The following is an 11,120-nucleotide window of genomic DNA, read 5'->3' as shown; positions in this document are numbered from 1 at the left end:
CCTGGAGTTACCCACTTCCGCACACACACTTTGGCAGTGGAGGAGCCTGTCATACAGCTAAGATCTTCTGAGGCTTTCTTCATGGCAGTTGTAATATTTATCAATTTGCCAATATTCTCTGTATTTGATTGAGTTGTCAGCCTATGCCAAAACCAGTATTTCTAGTTTTCGGGAGTTTCTTATTATTTTGTTATAGAAATCCTAGATATTTTAATAGGGATGACTCCAATAAGGTACTATATAGATATTAAATACTCTACAACAGTGGTTTTCAACTTGTGGACCGCAGATCCCTGATGGTCCATAGACCATGCCTAAGATTTCCAAAGAGGTCTCCGCCTGCATTTTAAATTTGTTACAGGTCTGCAAATGAAAAGTTAGAAAGCACTGGCCTACAAAATTATAAAATGTAATAGAAACAGGTACTTCTTATAGAATTGGCCAAATTTCCTTTTGCACAGAATTTGCCTGTGTTCACATTCAGAATCAAGTACAAGGTCCACCTCTCTGCTTAGGTATTTTTCTAGTGAGTTGATAATGAAAGAGAGGTTATTTTTTTCTCTGAGATCATATGGAGATAATATAGGTTGGACATTGGAGAGAACATTGGCTTCATTCCCATTCCCCATGAAAGCTGATGTCAAAATAACCTCTGACTTCCACGGGGGCAGGATAGATTCTCTACTATATGTAAAGCCTCATATTCTGATGTGCAGAACAATGAATCAAAAGCCTCATTCAGTTAGAGTTTAAATGACTTAGGAACAAAAGTCCCATTAATTTTCTATACGGCTCCTCTTTTCAAAATTATGTCACTGTGCCGAGGGAATGTTTGCTTGTCACATTCATTTCTTCTTCTTCTTGAAAAATCTTAATGATTTTGATAGATAAGAATCCAATTATATACTACAGAGATTAAATAGTGTTTTCAACAACATAGTCTAGAACAAGTGACAAAAAGCAATAGAGAAGGAGATTCTTTTTATAGGTTTGTCCACATGCCCAGCTGTTGTAAATTGGCCATAGTTGTTTCATTGGAGTGAATCTGTCAGTTCCCAGGCTGGTGTACCTCATTTGTAGCTCTGCTGAAGTCATAAGGCCAGGTTAAAGAAACGTTAAGACAGAGAGAGAGAGAGACTAACTGTATAGCCTGGTGGTTAGAGACCTATCCCGGATGCACAAGACCAAGTATCCAGTAACCCTGCTGTGCTTCCTCTCTAATATTTGAGCTAGATTGCATCAGATTAAAGAGGAGAGAATTGGGAAGCCCCACATCAGCCTGTCTGCTAGTTGCAGCTGAACAAGACTTTTGTGAACACCAGTGGGGCTAGATTCTGCGATTTAGGTAGCTAAAGTGGCAGTTAGGTGCCCAAGTCCTTTTGTGTATCCAGCATGTTTTGTCTATTAAAACACACAAAATCTATCCAGCTTCTCTGTTTCTCTCTCATTGAATTTAGTATATTTCAAATAAACATTGTACAGCCTGGAATAGTGTTAATTTGTTTTCTCTCGTCTTCCAGGTCACAGATTTCCTGAATAAATGACAATGAAACATCAAACCACACAGACTGAATTTATTCTCCTGGGACTTTCCAGTGACCCACAGATGCATATTTTCCTCTTCTCGGCGTTTTTAGTTATTTACCTAATCACTCTGAGTGGTAACATAGTGATCATGCTGGTGATAAGAGCTGATTCTCACCTTCACACCCCTATGTACTTCTTCCTTTTCCATTTATCCTTTGTTGATATCTGCTATTCCTCAGTCACGGTGGCTAACGCGCTGAGGAACTTCCTAGCAGAGCGCAAAACTATTTCTGTCAATGGCTGAATTGCTCAGATGTTCTTCATCCTCCTCTCAGGTGGAGCTGAAATTCTCATTCTCTCAGCCATGGTTTATGACCGCTACGCTGCCATCTGTGACCCATTGCGTTACATGGAGAGAATGAGGAAAGGGATCTGTGTTCAGCTGGTGAGTGGTGCATGGGCAATATGTTTCTTTCATGCTCTGCTTAACAGTGTTTTTACCTTCAAGTTGCATTTCTGTGGGCCCAATCAAATCAGCTATTTCAGCTGTGAGCTCCCTCCTCTGTTACAACTATCCTGCACTGACACCCTCACCAATCAAGTGGTGCTTCTTACTTCTGTTGTGATATTTGGATCAAGCTCCTTCCTCCTTACCCTGATCCCCTACATTCACATCATCTCCATCATCCTGAGGATACACTCTGCAGAGAGCAGGCGTAAAGCCTTCTCCACCTGCAGCTCCCACCTGATTGTGGTTGGCTTATTTTACCTGACAGGTTTTCTCCAGTATACAAAATCCAGTTCGGTCTCTTCTGTGGTGCTGGGTGAAATATTCTCCATCCAGTACAGCGTCACTGTTATCTACAGCTTGAAAAACAAGGAGGTGAAAACAGGTCTAGGGCAAATGTTGGGGAAATTGAAGTTTCTTGAGTAATGTCAATGATCTTATATAAATGACTTATGTTTACATCAGAGCATAGAACTGTAGATAACTTGTGTTTGGGAAATTCTGAGCTCAGGTAACTTTATGACACGTTGTGGACAAACCCAGTTGGTCTAAATGAGTGTGCTCCCATAGTCAGCAGCCTGTTCTAGCTGTATAAGTCACTGGATCTTGGGTCTCTAACATCGATGAGTGCTCTTGAGCATAGGCTTTAGAGTCATTCACACATTTCTCCCTTTCTTCTCCCCAACTTTTATCTGCTCACTGCCTTCAGGGGTATGTACAATTATATACCAGCTGATAGATCTGCCAATGTATAAAATAAGAATCGTCTTCATCTATAATTCCGTTCATTCTTTTTGAGTAATTTGCTGAAACTCTATTAATAGCATTATCTTATTGTAACCTATTAAAATCTCAGGATTTTTCAATAATAATAATTTAATGATATATAATTTTCATTGGACCAAATAGTTTATCCGGGAGTTAGACCACAAGAAACTTAGCTTAAACAGAAGAGTTAGTGAGAGACCCACTGAGCGCTCCATGGTTAGGGTGCACACATGAGTGCAGAAGAATCCCTTAACTCCTGTCTCTTTATCAGCCTTTGAAAGAGGCCCTCCATATATTGATGTGACTGGATATGGGACTGAACTCCTTGACAGCGCATTGTTAAAAACACGCTTTCTTTGGTATCTCCATTGACTAAGAACCACTATCATATGTTAGACCATAGAACAATAAAAGACCATCCAGGTCAGACCAATGGACCATCTCACCCATATCCTGTTTCTGCCAGTGACCAGGCCAGATTCTTCCATGAAATGAACAAAGCAGACAATTATCGATGATATATTCCTTGTCGTCCCAGTTTTGGCAGTCAGGGTTTAGAACACCCAAATGGGGTTGCCTGCTGGCCTGGACAATAGCCACTGAAGGACTATCCTCCATATTACTAATCTTCTTTTAACCTGGCTTCACCTAGAAAGGAAACAAGGATGTTGTATATGAAAATGAAGCCTGATTTAATATTTACATTTCAAATGCTTTTTTCCTTTTTGTCTTTAATGACAATTATTAAAAAAATAATAAAATGTGTTGCCAAGGTACTAAGCAGACTGAGTCTCTGTAAAGCAACTCTAACCTGTTTTAACTGTTTAATGTGGGACAGTTACTGTGTTATGTGGCTTAATCCCTAAAACATGTTGTTTAATATCCCTTCAAAATATGTTTTCATAATTTAATTATAATAAATCTGAATATTTATCTTATCCAAACCTTATCTGAATATTGCTACATTTTTGGTCTTCGAAGTCTAAATGTGGCAAGAAGATCCACTGTTTAATTATGTGTCTTCTTCATGCCATCAGCACATGCATAGAACACCCTCCCAACAGTGGTTCACCAAACCATCACCCCCATCTTATGAAAATCCTGTGTGAATCTCTTCTTCTCAATATACATGATACTGCAAGCATTTGAATGTTTAGGCTAAATGGACATACGCCTGCAGCCTGTCTGCATTCAGAACTCCAATTGAGGCTCACATGCATCCGACGAAGTGGGTATTCACCCACGAAAGCTCATGCTCCAAAATGTCTGTTAGTCTGGAAGGTGCCACAGGACTCTTTGCTGCTTTTACGGATCCAGACTAACATGGCTACCCCTCTGATAATTGAGGCTTAGAAGACTTCTACTTATAGACCACCTGCAGTTCAGAATCTAGTCAATATTATGCATGATCCCTATCCTGTAGACAAATTCACACTCATCATCTGAGTCTGTATTCACACATAATTTCAATAAAATTATTCATGCGTACAACATCTTCACAGGAGTAAAGTTTTTTGCTGGATTGGGCATTATATTCCTATTTATATGAACATTTTTATTGTCACTAAACCTACCAAATTCTTAATTAGGCCTGCAATTTCATAGGGCTCTGATTTCTCGGCAGTGAGGAAAAGACAGGAGCAGATCTTGAATACAGTGGAAATGAAAATAGAAAGATGGATGGACCATGTTTGGAACTAATGAGGTAGGGAAAATGTGAAGTTGATACCAGTTAAAGAAAAGCTGAGAGAATTGAGGCATAGATGGTTTGGCCATGTGAAAAGAAAATCAGAATAATATATAGGAAACGGGGAGTTAAACTTTGAAGTGGAGGGAAAGAGAAGGGTTGGCAGACCCAGCACTGGAGAGATGAATGTCATACTAATAGATATGATTAGCTGCACAGTTTCCCAGGAATAGCATTCAAGAGAGACTGGAATGGCTAAAAGTATATGAAGAACCAACTCATATAGATGGGAGTAAGCCTAGAAGAAGATTTGAGTTAAGTAAGTGCAGCAAGAGGTTCAGACACTATATTGCAAGAGTGCAATATAGAGTACAAGAGTGCAAAACTATATTGCAGATATGACAAGATCCTGTAACATCCTGAACAAATCTTATTGAATTAAGTTTCACATTCTTGCATTTTTAATACAATAAAATGCAACTCTATGTATTTCTGTAGGATTACATGGCACTTTTTTAGGAGGAAGACGTGAATAATGCAAGTGCTGGGAGATATCGGGGACTTCAAAGGACTTTTGGAGATAATATGTGTGAACTGTATTTTCAACTAAATTGTTTGGGGATAAAGATTATGCAAACGACCCACTTAAATTGCATTATTTTGAAGCTACACTATGAGTGGATACCCATTATCTGTCTGATTACCTAATCAGGGTCTCTTTAAAGAGTCAAACTGGTGAAATTAATGACTGACAGAAGCAGGAAATGTTCTTCATCTGAGCTGAGATATGATGAACTGGAAACTACAGAAACATCCCTGGGTAGGAATTACAGGACATCTCCTTCCAGAGCCCTGCACACATACTTAAGCTAGATCTCCTGCACATATATATCAGCATAGCTCCATTGGAGCCAATGGGGGCGTTCCAGAGCTGTGGCTAGACTCATGAAGGGATTTTGACTTGAACAGGAGAGATTGAGAGATAACCACGTCAACATATCCCATATCCCAGGGGTTAGGTCACGCATATGGGGGGGGGGGAATTCAAATTTAAATCTCTTCTCATCAGGCCCTTGAACCAGGAGTCTCCTCCATATTGGGCGACTAACAGAACCACTAAGCTAAAATTAGGAAGGGACTTCTTCCTCCTAATTTCTTCTCAGTCGTCTCTGTACCACCGCACCTGGGCTTATTGCAAAATATAGCTTAGTTGGGGTTAGAGGGTTCCCAGATGGAAATATCAAGCAGAAACAGTGTTTGCCTCCAGAAGATGAAGGCAATGCACATCCTGAAAGCTTAAGGTGGTTAGGGCACATCCAACTTCTAAGCATCTCCCATTGGCTTATTTAGGAAATGAACTATCTCTCCCCTTCCATTGAGGAGGCAACTGCAGTTCCAAACTCTGGCTTTGTGAATCGCTGTGATTTTCTAGCCACTTCAAAGTTGGGCATTGAAATGTTCAGCATCACATCTTCTATGTCCCTTTGTGAACCTACCCCTATGTGTAAATTGACTTGGTGCCATCAAGTCAATGTAGGTACATTGATTTACATCAAAGGGGGCTCTGACCATAGTGTTCATATTCTAAAGTGATTTTGTTTTCCTCAAATTTCACTCACTGTCTAGTTGGAAAGCCCTGTGTATCACTGAGTGTCCACGGACATCATAAACATAGTAGGAAGTGGTGCTGCTACTCTGCACCCAAGTGAAATTCACCTTCAGATGCAGAACCCCAGCTCGTGAAAAGCAGCGGAGCTCCACTGAAATAAACAGGGCTACTCTGATACCTGCCATCTGAGGATCTTGTCTCAATGAAAAAAGATATGGCTTTTAATTCACCCGTTGCCAATGTTTGAATTATAGAGCTATGATCTGGGGTAAATGAAGAGTCAGCCAATAGACTGAGCTATTCAAAAGTGTCTAGGGGAGTCAGGTGTTCAACTCCTATTCTATAGGAAAAACTTAGTCCCAGCCTCATGCCCAAGGTCAGCCGGAAAGTCTGTGGCAAGCAAGATATGGAATCCTGATCTCTTCATTCCCTGTCTACTGTGTTCAGCCGAAATTCCATACATGTGCCCACTTCCATCACTCTTCCCATCCCATCCTAGTACAGACGTCATGCACTGTCTGCCCCATTTACGAAAGACACCACCCTCTGCTCCCATTTTCACAGGGAGAATTTCTTCTTTCAGATTCTTCACACAAAATAAATAGAGCTAGTTGAACAATGGGACAATTTTCATTAAAAAAATGAACAAAAAAAAAAACACATGTCCGTCTTTCTTATCCAAATTCAAAACTTCCGCAACCTGCTTACTGAATAAAAATTAGCCCTATTTAGCTACTCTAGTCTTCATTTTTTTAAGGGTGTCCTGCTTACTAAGCATCACTCTGTTATATACTGTCAATTCTTCATGGCACCAAGAATAGGAACTTTTAAGTTTGTTAGCTCTGGTCAACATTTTTACCATGATTGTTTTTCCAATTTCAAAATATGGTTTCATCATGTCAGAATGTGTTTTGTTTTGTTTTGTTTTGTTTTCCTGGAATATCTGAGTTTTGAATAAAACTTTTGATTTTTGCACTGGGAAAATCTAAACAAAAATTTCATTTCAATTTGACCTCTCAGAATGAAATCATAGATTTCCTTTCAAAATGTCAAAATGAAATAAAAATATTGAGTTGACATTTCTATTTAAAAGGAAAAAATTACTCATCTCAATGATATTTTAAATACAAATATTGATTGAGAATGAAATTGATGCTTCAAAAGGCTGGTTTCTTTCTTTCAAAAAGGACAAAAGGAAATGTTTAGATATTTCTGCATTCAAATATTTTATGATTTTTCCTTTCACAAAAACATTGATATTTCAACTTTCTGGCCTATTTGGGGTTTAAAACAAATGCTGAAATATGGAATTTACCAGGTGATGGAATTTTTTTTTTAACCATCTCTAACAGTTGTACAGAACCAAGAATGACAAGGCCTTAATCTCACCTAATTTTAATATAAAATAAATATTAATAAAAGTAGTAGTATTTCCAGGTTCTTTGTTTGTTATATTTAAGCCGTTTGGGCCATAGACTTTCTCTAATTTTATCTTATGCAGAAAGACTAGTAGTTGGTTGGTGTTTAACAGATGCTTGACAGTAATAATCATCTGTTATTTGAGGAAAATAAATGGGCAGATGTATTGCAGAGGTTACTATATTAATGCACATAAAGTAGTTTGAGATCTCTGGGACAAGGATGCTACTGAAGAACACTGTTCTTTTCTTGTAATGCCTTTTTCTGAGTCACAGAGCCATAAAAATAGCCATGCTGAGACAGACCTGCCATCTAAATCCACTATTCCATTTCTGACAGTGACCAGGAACAGATGTTCCAAGGAAGATTCAAGAACCTCAGAATAGACATGATATTTAATATCTCTTCCAGTAATGTTATCATAATTAATCATAACAACACTGGATATTTTTATTACCCAATCTCTTTTTGAATTTTGCTACATTTACAGGGTCTCAGTGTATCACTGTGGCAAGGAGTTCCACAGTTGAATCATGTGCTACATGAAATCACCCCCATTGTCTTATGCAGAAAGAAAGAAAGAAAGAAAGAGAACAAAAGAAAGACCTGACTATATGGGATTATTCCTTTCAGCTCTTCTGTTTTTTGTGCATTTCTTCTTCTCTAGAGACATGATACTGCATGCACTGGGGTTTTTAGACTAAATGGACAGATCCCCATAGCCTTTCTGCATGTAGATATCCAGCTGAGGAGAGCAGGACTTTCACTCTTAGACCACCTGCAGACTTGAGCCCAAACAACACTGTGTGTGATCCCAATCCTGTAGACAGATTCACTTAATTTTAATTACTTGTTTGTTCTACCTGTTCACTGGGGTGAGCCTTGTGAAGACTGGGCACTATGTGAATATTTATATGAACAATTGAGGTTTCACGAAGCCTATCAAAGTGAACAGTGAAATCAACAAGTTGGTACTTAGGCCTGCACTTTCATAGGGCTCTGAATGCTGGGCACTGAGCAAGAGACAGGAGCAGTTTCTGATCTGTGGAAAATGGCATAGACACATGTTGCTGGATAACATTAGTCCGCCAAATGTTAGCAGTGAATGTTGGCCTTGAGTTATTTGTGAACTCATCCTGATTTCTCTGAATGCTTTGACAAATAATTTGGATGGACAATTTCTTTTGCCATGGGGTGGCTCATGACCTGCTGATGGTGCATGTAGATGGCAACCACACTGAATGAGTGAATAGGTTTTGCTTGATGGAATGAGTTTCTGTATGTGAAGAAGTCAGCCATCTGATGGCTCTTGTGCCAATGACATTTCAGCACCTTCAAAAGCCCTCTGTTTGGGAGGCAAAATGTCTATGTGAAAACTAAGAGGCAAGTATTCAATATGGTAGTGATGACAACTCTGTTATATGGAGCAGAAACCTATTCATTAAAAACAGCTGAGAAGAGGAAATTAAACAGTTTTCAATGTTAAAAGTTGTGACATATCCCTGACATCCATAGATTTGATTTTGTCAGAAACAGGGAGATACTTAAATGATCCCAGCAAGTTGCCATCTTGCATTAGCTGAGAAGAAGACAACTGCAATGGTTGTGGTATGTGCAATGTTCAGGAGGCCGTATGCTTTTACAGAAGGTTTAAAGAGTTGAGGTGGAAGGAAGTAGAGCGCCATTGCAACCATGAATGAGATTGAAAAATGCAATTTGTGGGATATAAGAAACCTAAATCATCCAATCCTGACTCTTGTGAAAGGAAGAAGAACTGGAATGGGCCATTCAAGATAGCAACACATTCTACATGCCACCATGGCTGCATTAGAGCCATGTGTTTCTGCTGCTGCTGCTGATGTGCTGCTGACTTTACAAAGCAAAACAACTTCATAGATACTGAGAAAGGCCAGCCCCAAAATACCTTATAGACTAAGTTGTTAGTGCTGTGGAGTGTTGTTAAGGCTGCTCAGTGCTGTTCTTGGATCTCTGGTGTCAGCTGCATGAGCAGGGAATGCAGCTTACTGATTCAGCAGACTTGATGTTATTCCTAAAGAAAGACCACAGGCTCGGTTTGGTGGCTAAGGCCCTCGGCCAGGTTTATTGTCAGCAAAGCACAGTACTAGCTCCCTGTCCAGTGGGTCACAGGGACACTAAGACATGTATTTCTGTGACAAGCTGCGACAATAGGGTCCTGTCCCCTTGACTGATACAAGGATGCCCCTCATTGGACTTCTCCTTTTATACACTGATACAAAAAAGTTATGTATTACACTACAGATGCTGTTTGTCACCACTCTTACACTGGTACCTGCTAGTTAGAACAAAACTTCCTTACCCATTATCCTGTGATCCCAATCTTATCTTATGAGGGATCAGTGTGATCTCGTACCATCTCTTAAGAATGTATTTACAAAGTTACTTGAGAGAACTGTGTGGTTTTGCACCATCCTCTCTGGTCAGGAATGGGCCTACCTGGTGGACTGCTATTCTGTCAAAGCCCGGCCTACCCTGGTTCCCAGCCTTTGGTTAATATAGTTACTTAGGCTTAGGTTTCCAGCAAGGCTTACAGCACAAGTTTAAAACACTTTCCTGAGAGATAAGAGACTTAACTTCAAATCTCTGTCTACATCAGACAGAGAAGGAATTGCATGAGGATCTTCCATGACCCAGGTGAGTTCCCTAACCATTAGCTTAATGGTACTGGGGAGGCATTATGAAGTTCTGTGCTGCTTTGTGACATTACTTGTTTTTTTTTTGTTTGTTTGGTTTGCCCTGGATGAAACAATTTGGCTTTTTTTTTTCTAATTCACAAATAGTATTGGGTCAACCAAACTGCATTTTTCAGGGTTTTTTTACCCAGATGTATTCAGAAAAATTTTACCCAGATGTATTCAGAAAAGCCCCTCCTTTGTCTCATCTCCTGTTCTTTCTTGTCATCTTATACAGTCTATTTGCTCCTTTCTCATTCCTTAACCTATGTATCCAGCTATTGGTGAATTTTCAAGGGTGGCTGGCCAGTCTACATTCATTTTCCTCCACTACGCTGGTAATTATTCATTAGATTAGGACCTTCAAAGGAGTTAAGGGAGAGGAAATGTGCTGCTGTTTGCGTATCTAACTCCTTCAGCTGCTTTGAGAATCTCAGTCTAAACACATGCCTTGTTAATAGACTGTCACTGAGACTGGGTACCTAAATCACTTGGATGCATATGATAACCTAAGTCTCAGTGCTCTCATTCTTAGATACCATAGATCTTTACTCAAGGGCTGACACAGTACAATATAACTAGGAGCTTGTTACAGAGAGTGAACTCCAAGGATTGTCCCGGGGGGAACAAGACAGCATTTAAACAACTCTCAAGAATCATCTCCTAGTCTTGGAGTCAGCTAAAGAACAGCTCTTTTCTTCACTCCCACTGATAACCCAACACACCTTGAGGAGTTTCACCTCTCCGGGTAAAGATGTTTGGATGCTGTATTCCAGAGACAGACAGACTAGACAGACAAATCAATAAGGAGGATGATAGACTAAGAAAAGAGAAAATCACAGGTCAGAATGATCTCACCATATTTATGGTCTGTGCTTAAAAGGCAAGTGA

General features: G+C 39.6%; 1 pseudogene; it reads left to right on the top strand.

The window, feature by feature from the left end:
- The first annotated feature begins 1,401 nt into the window (after window positions 1-1,401).
- On the top strand, window positions 1,402-2,461 carry LOC116833769 (olfactory receptor 8S1-like; annotated as a pseudogene).
- The last annotated feature ends 8,659 nt before the right edge of the window (window positions 2,462-11,120 follow it).

The sequence above is a fragment of the Chelonoidis abingdonii genome, unplaced genomic scaffold, assembly GCF_003597395.2.
Source record: "Chelonoidis abingdonii isolate Lonesome George unplaced genomic scaffold, CheloAbing_2.0 scaffold0750, whole genome shotgun sequence".
NCBI classification, from domain to species: Eukaryota; Metazoa; Chordata; order Testudines; family Testudinidae; genus Chelonoidis; species Chelonoidis abingdonii.
This window is presented reverse-complemented; position numbering and strand designations above follow the sequence as displayed.